An 8,536-nucleotide genomic window follows, 5' to 3' on the forward strand; every position below is an offset into this window, starting at 1 on the left:
TCATTAACCCCTTATGTGCAAAGATCTACCTTGTGGTGCAAAAGAGATGCACACCTACTACCAGCCATTGGCCTGCAGGGTAAACACAGAATGAAGATTCCATGAATGCTATTTGCATAAAACGGAACACATATTTGAATCAGGTGAGCAAATCCCTTACATTGTGTTGTTGTTTACTGGCAAATAATTTCACCATTGTTATATTTTAAAGCAGTTAAGTAATTGGGTGGCACAGTGGTTAGCACTGCTGCAAGGTTTGATCTCTGCCTTAGGTGACTGTGTGGAGTTTGCATGTTCTCCCCCTGTCTGTGTGGGTTTTACTCCCCCAGTCCAAAAATGTGTGGGTTAGGTGGATTGGCCATGCTAAATTGCCTCCCAGCGTCCAGGGATGAGTATGTTAGGTGGATGAGCCATGGTAAATGCACAGGGTTGGGCGGGGATGTGGGGCTGGGTAAAATGCTCTTTCGGACTGTTGGTGCAGACTTGATGGGCCAAATGGCCTCCTTGTGCACTGTAAGCATTCTATGAATTATAGACCATGACAAGCTTTTTCAATTTGTTCAGAAAGTAGAACCAGAGGATGCAGCCTGCTGTTGAAGAGGGGCAAAATTCAAGAGTAATTTGTGGAAACTTTAGGTGAGATCTTCCTGGAAAGAGTGGGGATGTTGTCCTGACATGAGAGTTTGTCAGATGGCCAGCATGCTAGAATGGGAGGGTTTTCTCCCATTGTATTGCCATGATTAGGGAAACAAGAGCTGGCAGATGGGATGAGCAGCCAATTAAGGAAGTTGGGAAGTCTGCACTCGCCCAATCAGAGAACCAGCAATTCTGCAGTCTTGGCAACACCATTGAGTGGGGTTGTCGTGGCTGTGGAAGCAAGGGAAGCATGAGGGCTCCTCCATTTTGTGCCCTTGTAGGGGTAGTAGAGAGCTCATAAATTAGAAAATCATTCAGTGCAGAAGAGGCCCTTCAGCCCATTGAGTCTGCACCGACACATGTGAAATACCTGAACTCTCACCTAGTCCCATTTACCAGTGCTTGGCTCATAGCCTTGAATGTTATGACGTGCCTCCACCACCTTCCCAGGCATCACATTCCAAACAGTCACTACCCTCTAGGTAAAAAAGATTTCTCCTCGCATCACCCCCCCACACCCCCCCCCCCCCCCCCCCCGGAACCTCCTGCCCCTCACCTCGTGACTGACCCTTCAAATAAGGGGAACAGCTGCTCCTTATCACTCTGTCCATATCCCCCCTAATCTTGTACACCTCGATCAGGTCGCCTCTCATCTTCTCTGCTCCAACAAAAATAGCCCAAGTCTATCCAACCTTAACTTAAATGTTCCATCCCTGGCAGCATCCTGGTGAACCTTCTCTGTACCCTTGCCAGTGCAATCACATCCTTCATATAACGTGGTGACCAGAACTGCGAACTGAAATCTAGCTGTGGCATCACCAAAGTTCTAATCAACTCCATCATGACTTCCTTGCTTTTGTAAGCTATGCCTCGTATGCCTTTTTCACCAGTCTGCTAACATGCCCTTCCACCTTCAGAGATCTATGGATAAACACATCAAGTTCCCTTTTGTTCCACAGAACTTTCCTTGTGTTATGCCATTCATTTGAATCCTTCCTTGTCGAATTACTCTTAAAGTATGTCACCTCACACTTTTCAGAATTAAATTCCAACTGCCACTTTTCTGCTCATTTGACCATCCCGTACATATCATCTTGTAGTCCCAGAAACTGACAAACATGTAAATTTTGTAATGTGGGATTTAATTAACAGACATCCAAAAACATGGACAGTAGGTGACTTGAATTCTTGGGGTTTGTATCAAAATCATCAAGCAGTGGGACTCATAAACTGGAATGAAATGATGGCTAAGTCAATAGTATATCATGCTTGGGACGAAGCTATAAAATACATTCCCAATTTTGATACCCAAAAAATTTTAATTGATAAATTCATTACTCGAAGTAACAAAAAAAATGAATCAAAAGAAGATGAATTAACTAGACAGGGTCCATGGTGGTTAGACTGGAGATTATTAATAGTAGGACAATACAATTTTTTAGGACCATTTTCACCTGATAAAGATTTATTTCCGACCTGTCATACAGATTTATGTGCACAGATTCATGATGAATCTTATGACAGAATGTTAAAAATGGGATTAACACCTCACACTAGTTGGAGTAATGCAGATGCAGATTTTATAATCTGCTGAGAGAATAATGACTGGGGTGCTGCAGCAGGCAGAAGTTTATTTAGAATGAAAGATATCATAACAAAATTATTTGATCGAAGGATAATAGAAACAAAAAAATGTCATGGAACATTAGAACAAGCTTGTACACAGTATGAAAATGAAAGATGATTAAATATACAAAGAGAAAACATACATCAAGAAACAGGATCTAAAGAAAACCTATTAAAAAACAGGGACGTAGAAGTACACACAGTTAAAACTAAATTTAGAATCAATGATAAATGGACGTTAGAAGAATATATAAAATGGGGTTTAGTCAATACAAAGTTAACACGCTCAGAATTATGGCATGCTTGGTTGAAAAAACATACAGGGAAATCAGAGACTGGAGAAACAGAGTTAGTTAAATCGCCTCCTTTAACTCCAGAAGATATTAAAGATGTACTCTTCTTCGGTGTTAGTAAAAAGAATATTGAGCATTTAAAGTCCAAGGAAAAACTTAAACATATTCATCATATGTATTATAGAAATCGCCACATGTCTCACATGGCCGCCAAGAAAAGGAAACTGGGTTCTGAAGACACAGACGTAACAGAAGCCGTAGATTGTCCATTAGGAGATCCGCCTGTTTTAAGAGGATCAGTACCAAGAAGTAGTGGATGGAGAATTAATGGAAACAGGTTACATTGTTTCCAATCAAGAAGAATAGTATTTCAGACAAGAGATGTCTATAGAAAACAGATGAAACATGCAGCTACTGATTATATGTACACTGTGACAGATTGGAATCATATTGATATTAATACTTGGGGAGACTTCATGCAGCCAGGAGCACAAGAATTCTTACTACAGCAAAGTAGCAAATTTCAAGCATATGGGCTTAAGTACATAATAGGTGAGTTCGAAACTAGAGAACCAGATAGTGCGAAGGGATGTTGGTACCCAAGTCCAAATACAGTGTCAGTGTTATTTGACACCGGTAAATTGCCATATTGTTCAGGTTTAAATCAAAGTGTTTTTCCAATAGATCCAACAAATGTTTCTGAACCTGTACCATTTGGTTATTGTAATGAAGAATTGACTCAAGATCCAGTAATGGAAAATGTAAGAGTACTAAAAGAAGGAGAAGTCACAAATTATTACATTAACATGGCAAAGTAATGAAAAAGCAAGATTTAATGCAATTCAATTGGGTACTAATCCTATTACAAACCTAACATTAGATGTAGAAAGGCCATGGAAAATCAAAAAAATTCAAAGTCCAGCTAATCAAATTGAAGGATTGAAATCTCAGTTTGATCCAAAACAAAAAGACAGAAATGTAGAAGGCAGAGACCTAGTACACCAGAAAAAGAAATTTACAGCAGCCTACAATTGGAGGGTATTAAATGATGAGTCACATTTCATTATCTCTCACCTGATAAACGTTTGTCCCAAATTTTGAAATCCTGATTCGGCATTGAAAAGTGGTAATGGCACCCAAAGTTCACAGAGGAGAGATGTCCAAATTAATACCCCAAGCCCTGGGAACTCCATTGCATTGCTTGTTGGTCCAGTTTGAATTTTGTGAGTCTGGTGCTGGCTATAGCACTTTAGCCCCACTGATGGATAAATCATAAATCAGAAGCCCTATATTGTGTCAACAATTTGAGAGTAGATGCAACTTAATGAAACTTGGGGTTTAATGCGACCTCTAAGGCTCTATGGCAAGAACTTGTCAAGGCTAGGGAAACACTTAGAGGAGGATAGTGCAGTTGATGTAGTTTATATGGATTTCAGCAAAGCCTTTGACAAGGTTCCACGTGGGAGACTTATAAAGAAGGCAAATGCACATGGGATAAAGGGTAATTTGATAAAGTGGGTTCAAAGTTGGCTCAGTTGTCAGAGGGTGGTGTCAGAAAACTGCTTTAGTGACTGGAAGCCAGTGTCCAGTGGCATACCACAGGGATCTGTGTTGGGCCCCCTATTATTTGTCATTTATATAAATGACATTGATGACTATATGGGGGTTTGCAGTTATAGACCAGGCAGAGGAAAGCTCCAAGGACACGTTGCATAACTGAAATAGGTGTGGGATAGAGGGAAAGTTGGCCGATTGGATAGGTAACTGGCTGTCTGACCGAAGACAGAGGGTGGTGGTCGATGGAAAATTTTCGGATTGGAGGCAGGTTGCTAGCGGTGTGCCGCAGGGATCAGTGCTTGGTCCTCTGCTCTTTGTGATTTTTATTAATGACTTAGAGGAGGGGGCTGAAGGGTGGATCAGTAAATTTGCTGATGACACCAAGATTGGTGGAGTAGTGGATGAGGTGGAGGGCTGTTGTAGGCTGCAAAGAGACATAGATAGGATGCAAAGCTGGGCTGAAAAATGGCAAATGGAGTTTAACCCTGATAAATGTGAGGTGATTCATTTTGGTAGGACAAATTTAAATGTGGATTACAGGGTCAAAGGTAGGGTTCTGAAGACTGTGGAGGAACAGAGAGATCTTGGGGTCCATATCCACAGATCTCTAAAGGTTGCCAGTCAAGTGGATAGAGCTGTGAAGAAGGCCTATAGTGTGTTAGCTTTTATTAACAGGGGGTTGGAGTTTAAGAGCCGTGGGGTTATGCTGCAACTGTACAGGACCTTGGTGAGACCACATTTGGAATATTGTGTGCAGTTCTGGTCACCTCACTATAGGAAGGATGTGGAAGCGCTGGAAGGAGTGCAGAGGAGATTTACTAGGATGCTGCCTGGTTTGGAGGGTAGGTCATATGAGGAAAGGTTGAGGGAGCTAGGGCTGTTCTCTCTGGAGCGGAGGAGGCTGAGGGGAGACTTAATAGAGGTGTATAAAATGATGAAGGGGATAGATAGAGTGAACGTTCAAAGACTATTTCCTCGGGTGGATGGAGCTATTACAAGGGGGCATAACTATAGGGTTCGTGGTGGGAGATACAGGACGGATATCAGAGGTAGGTTCTTTACGCAGAGAGTGGTTGGGGTGTGGAATGGACTGCCTGCAGTGATAGTGGAGTCAGACACTTTAGAAACATTTAAGCGGTTATTGGATAGGCACATGGAGCACACCAGGATGATAGGGAGTGGGATAGCTTGATCTTGGTTTCAGATAAAGCTCGGCACAACATCGTGGGCCGAAGGGCCTGTTCTGTGCTGTACTGTTCTATGTTCTATGTTCTATAATGTGTTTTTAAAATGTATTCTTTCACAGGATATGGGCATTGCTGACTAGTCTAGCATTTGTCCATCCCTAATTGCCCTTGAGAAGGTGGCGGTTAACACAATGTGGTGGAGACATGTGCTCTACTGAGTACTTTCAATCTGCATAATTCAAAAAGAATCATAGAAATCATAGAAACCCTACAGTGCAGAAGGAGGCCATTCGGCCCATCGAGTCTGCACCGACCACAATCCCACCCAGGCCCCCATATCCCTACATATTTTACCCGCTAATCCCTTTAACCTACGCATCTCAGGACTCTAAGGGGCAATTTTTAACCTGGCCAATCAACCTAACCTGCACATCTTTGGACTGTGGGAGGAAACCGGAGCACCCGGAGGAAACCCACGCAGACACAAGGAGAATGTGCAAACTCCACACAGACAGTGACCCAAGCCGGGAATCGAACCCAGGTCCCTGGAGCTGTGAAGCAGCAGTGCTAACCACTGTGCTACCGTGCCGCCCCCAAACCACTGTGCTACCGTGCCGCCCCCTAACCGTGGGGGGCGGCACGGTAGCACTGTGCTACCGTGCCGCCCCCTAACCACTGTGCTACCGTGCCGCCCCCAAAGGTTCAATCAGCCTCCTGTGTGAAAGCATAGAATGTTTATTCTTCAGAAGGAGGCTATTCTACCCATCATCCCTTTAGCAGCTCTCTGCAAGAGCAACTCAGTTGGTCCACTCCCCTGCCCTGTCCCCCTATTCCTCCAATTCTTTCTCTTTGGGTGCTTATCCAATTTATATTTGAAAGTCCAGATTGTATCTGCTTCCATCATAAGGATTTTGAATACCTCCATCAAATTTCTTCTCAACTTTCTCTTCTCTAAGGAAAACCATTCCAGCATTTCCAATTTCCAATCTATCCATGAAAGGGAAATCCCTCATCCTCGGAACTATTCTTGTAAATTTTTTCTCCATCGTCAAGAGAGGGTCCGGAGGAGGTTCACGAGAATGATCCCAGGAATAAAAAGCTTGACGTATGAGGAATGTTTGAGGGCTCTGGGTCTGAACTTGATGGAGTTTAGAAGGGATCTCATTGAAACTTACAGAATACTGAAAGGCCTGGATATAGTGGATGTGGGAAAGATGTTTCCATTCGTAGGAGAGACTAGGATCCAAGGGCACAGCCTCAGAGTAAAGGGCAACCCTTTAGATCCGAGATGATGAAGAAGAATGTCTTCAGTCAGAGTGGTGAATCTATGGGATTCATTGCCACATAAGACTGTGGAGACCAAAGATCAAATCATTGAGTGTATTGAAGACCGAGATAGATAGGTTCTTGATTGGTAAGGGGATCAAAGGTTATGGGGAAAAGGTGGGAGAATGGGGTTGAGAAACTTATCAGCCATGATTGAATGGTGGAACAGGCTGGATGGGCCAAATGGCATAATTCTGCTCCTATATCTTATGGTTTCTGAAGCCTTCGTAGAATGGTGTCCAGAATTAGACAAAATATTCCAATTGAAAATGAAAAAGTTTATCATAACTCTGACTGACATTTGAACCATTTAACCAGAATCCACTTGGTCCACATTCCCCAGAACTAGATTTAGCAATGTCTCCTTTCTCATTGGACGAGATACACACTTTAGAAATGATTATCCCTAACTGCCCTTTACATTATTAATATCGTAGTGAGTATTAGGATAATTGAAGTTTCCTCTTACAATAACTCAATAGTTTTAGCACCCCTCTTTAATTCCTCTGTAAATTTACTGTTTTTTCTGCTAGTCAGTGGCCTGTACGATACATCCAATCATGTAATGGTACTGATTATTTCCTAACTTCAACAAATAGATCCAGTCCATGACCATTTCAGTGCACCCTCTCTCTCTCTCTCTCCAGCACTTTAACATTCTCCTTAATCATGAGAGCCACCCCTTCTCTTTCTCTCTCAATCTTTCCTGCATAACTTGTATCCAGCGGTATTTAGCACTTTCTTGAGCCAGATCTCCATTATTGCCATGACATCATATTCCATATTTAACTCTATTTAATTTCACGTTTTTATCTATATGGAAATTCATTAAATACATTTCACTCATTTAAAAAAATTACACACAAATTAATAATAACAAAAAGAGAGATGACCCAATTAAATTGTATTTAAAAACAATGCATTCAAGTAATCAGTCAGAGTCCCATCTTGAGCCTTGAACAATATCAAACTCCAGTTATAAATTCCTAATAAGAGGGGCACAAATGAGTTCAAGAACTGATTTGTCCTGCATTCGAAAGCAACCAGCAGTAATACTGAGACGAGCAGTGATTCTCATTGTTCATACTTCAATTTTGTCAAAATTCTTCAAGTAGATTTTGTCAAGAAAAATTGGCTCATCAAATATCCTTCCTGTCTGGTTCGGTAATCTCTGTACCTTTAAAGAATCTACTTTCCCAAGACAACAGTACCAGGCGAGACATTCAAAGAGGATAACAGTCTCAACTACAGAAGAGTTTCATGATTGTGGGATCTACTCGAAAGGATTTACATTTTCTGAGGCAGGATAATCATCCAAGTCCCTTATCTACCACATCTGTATAATGTTCCCTGCAATTCAGCTATCATCTACTATGATATCTAGATATTTGTGGTTAGTAACTATTTTGATATTCACATCATGCATCTTCATGTGAACAATATTATCTGGCTGTTTGCTAAGTTTATAAGTAGTTCTTTGGTCTTGTTTTTGTTCAGTTTAAGAGAATTGCTATTGTATCATTTTATGAATTTCTCCACTAAGTTCCTGTAGTTTACTTTGTTATTCCTTATGAAATCCACAAGTACCGTGTCATCAGCACATTTCAGGATCATTAGTCATCATAGATGGTTATTTGTACCTGCAGCTCACCAACCTTATTTACCACGTTCTGTGCTTTTACATTCATGCTCTGTAACTTTTATCTTATTGGGTTACCTCTTATTCTGAGCCCATCTATTACCTTACTATTTCTTCCATCCTTCGTGCATTTTGTTTATCCTTCCTAATTCTACACCCTGGTTTCCACCACCCTGCCAAGTTAGATTAAACTCCCATAAACAGCATTACCAAATTGCCCCATGAAAACATTGAATGGTTCGCACCTCAATAGAGCGATGACCAAAGTACAA

Source organism: Mustelus asterias, chromosome 15, assembly GCF_964213995.1.
Source record: "Mustelus asterias chromosome 15, sMusAst1.hap1.1, whole genome shotgun sequence".
Taxonomy (NCBI): domain Eukaryota; kingdom Metazoa; phylum Chordata; class Chondrichthyes; order Carcharhiniformes; family Triakidae; genus Mustelus; species Mustelus asterias.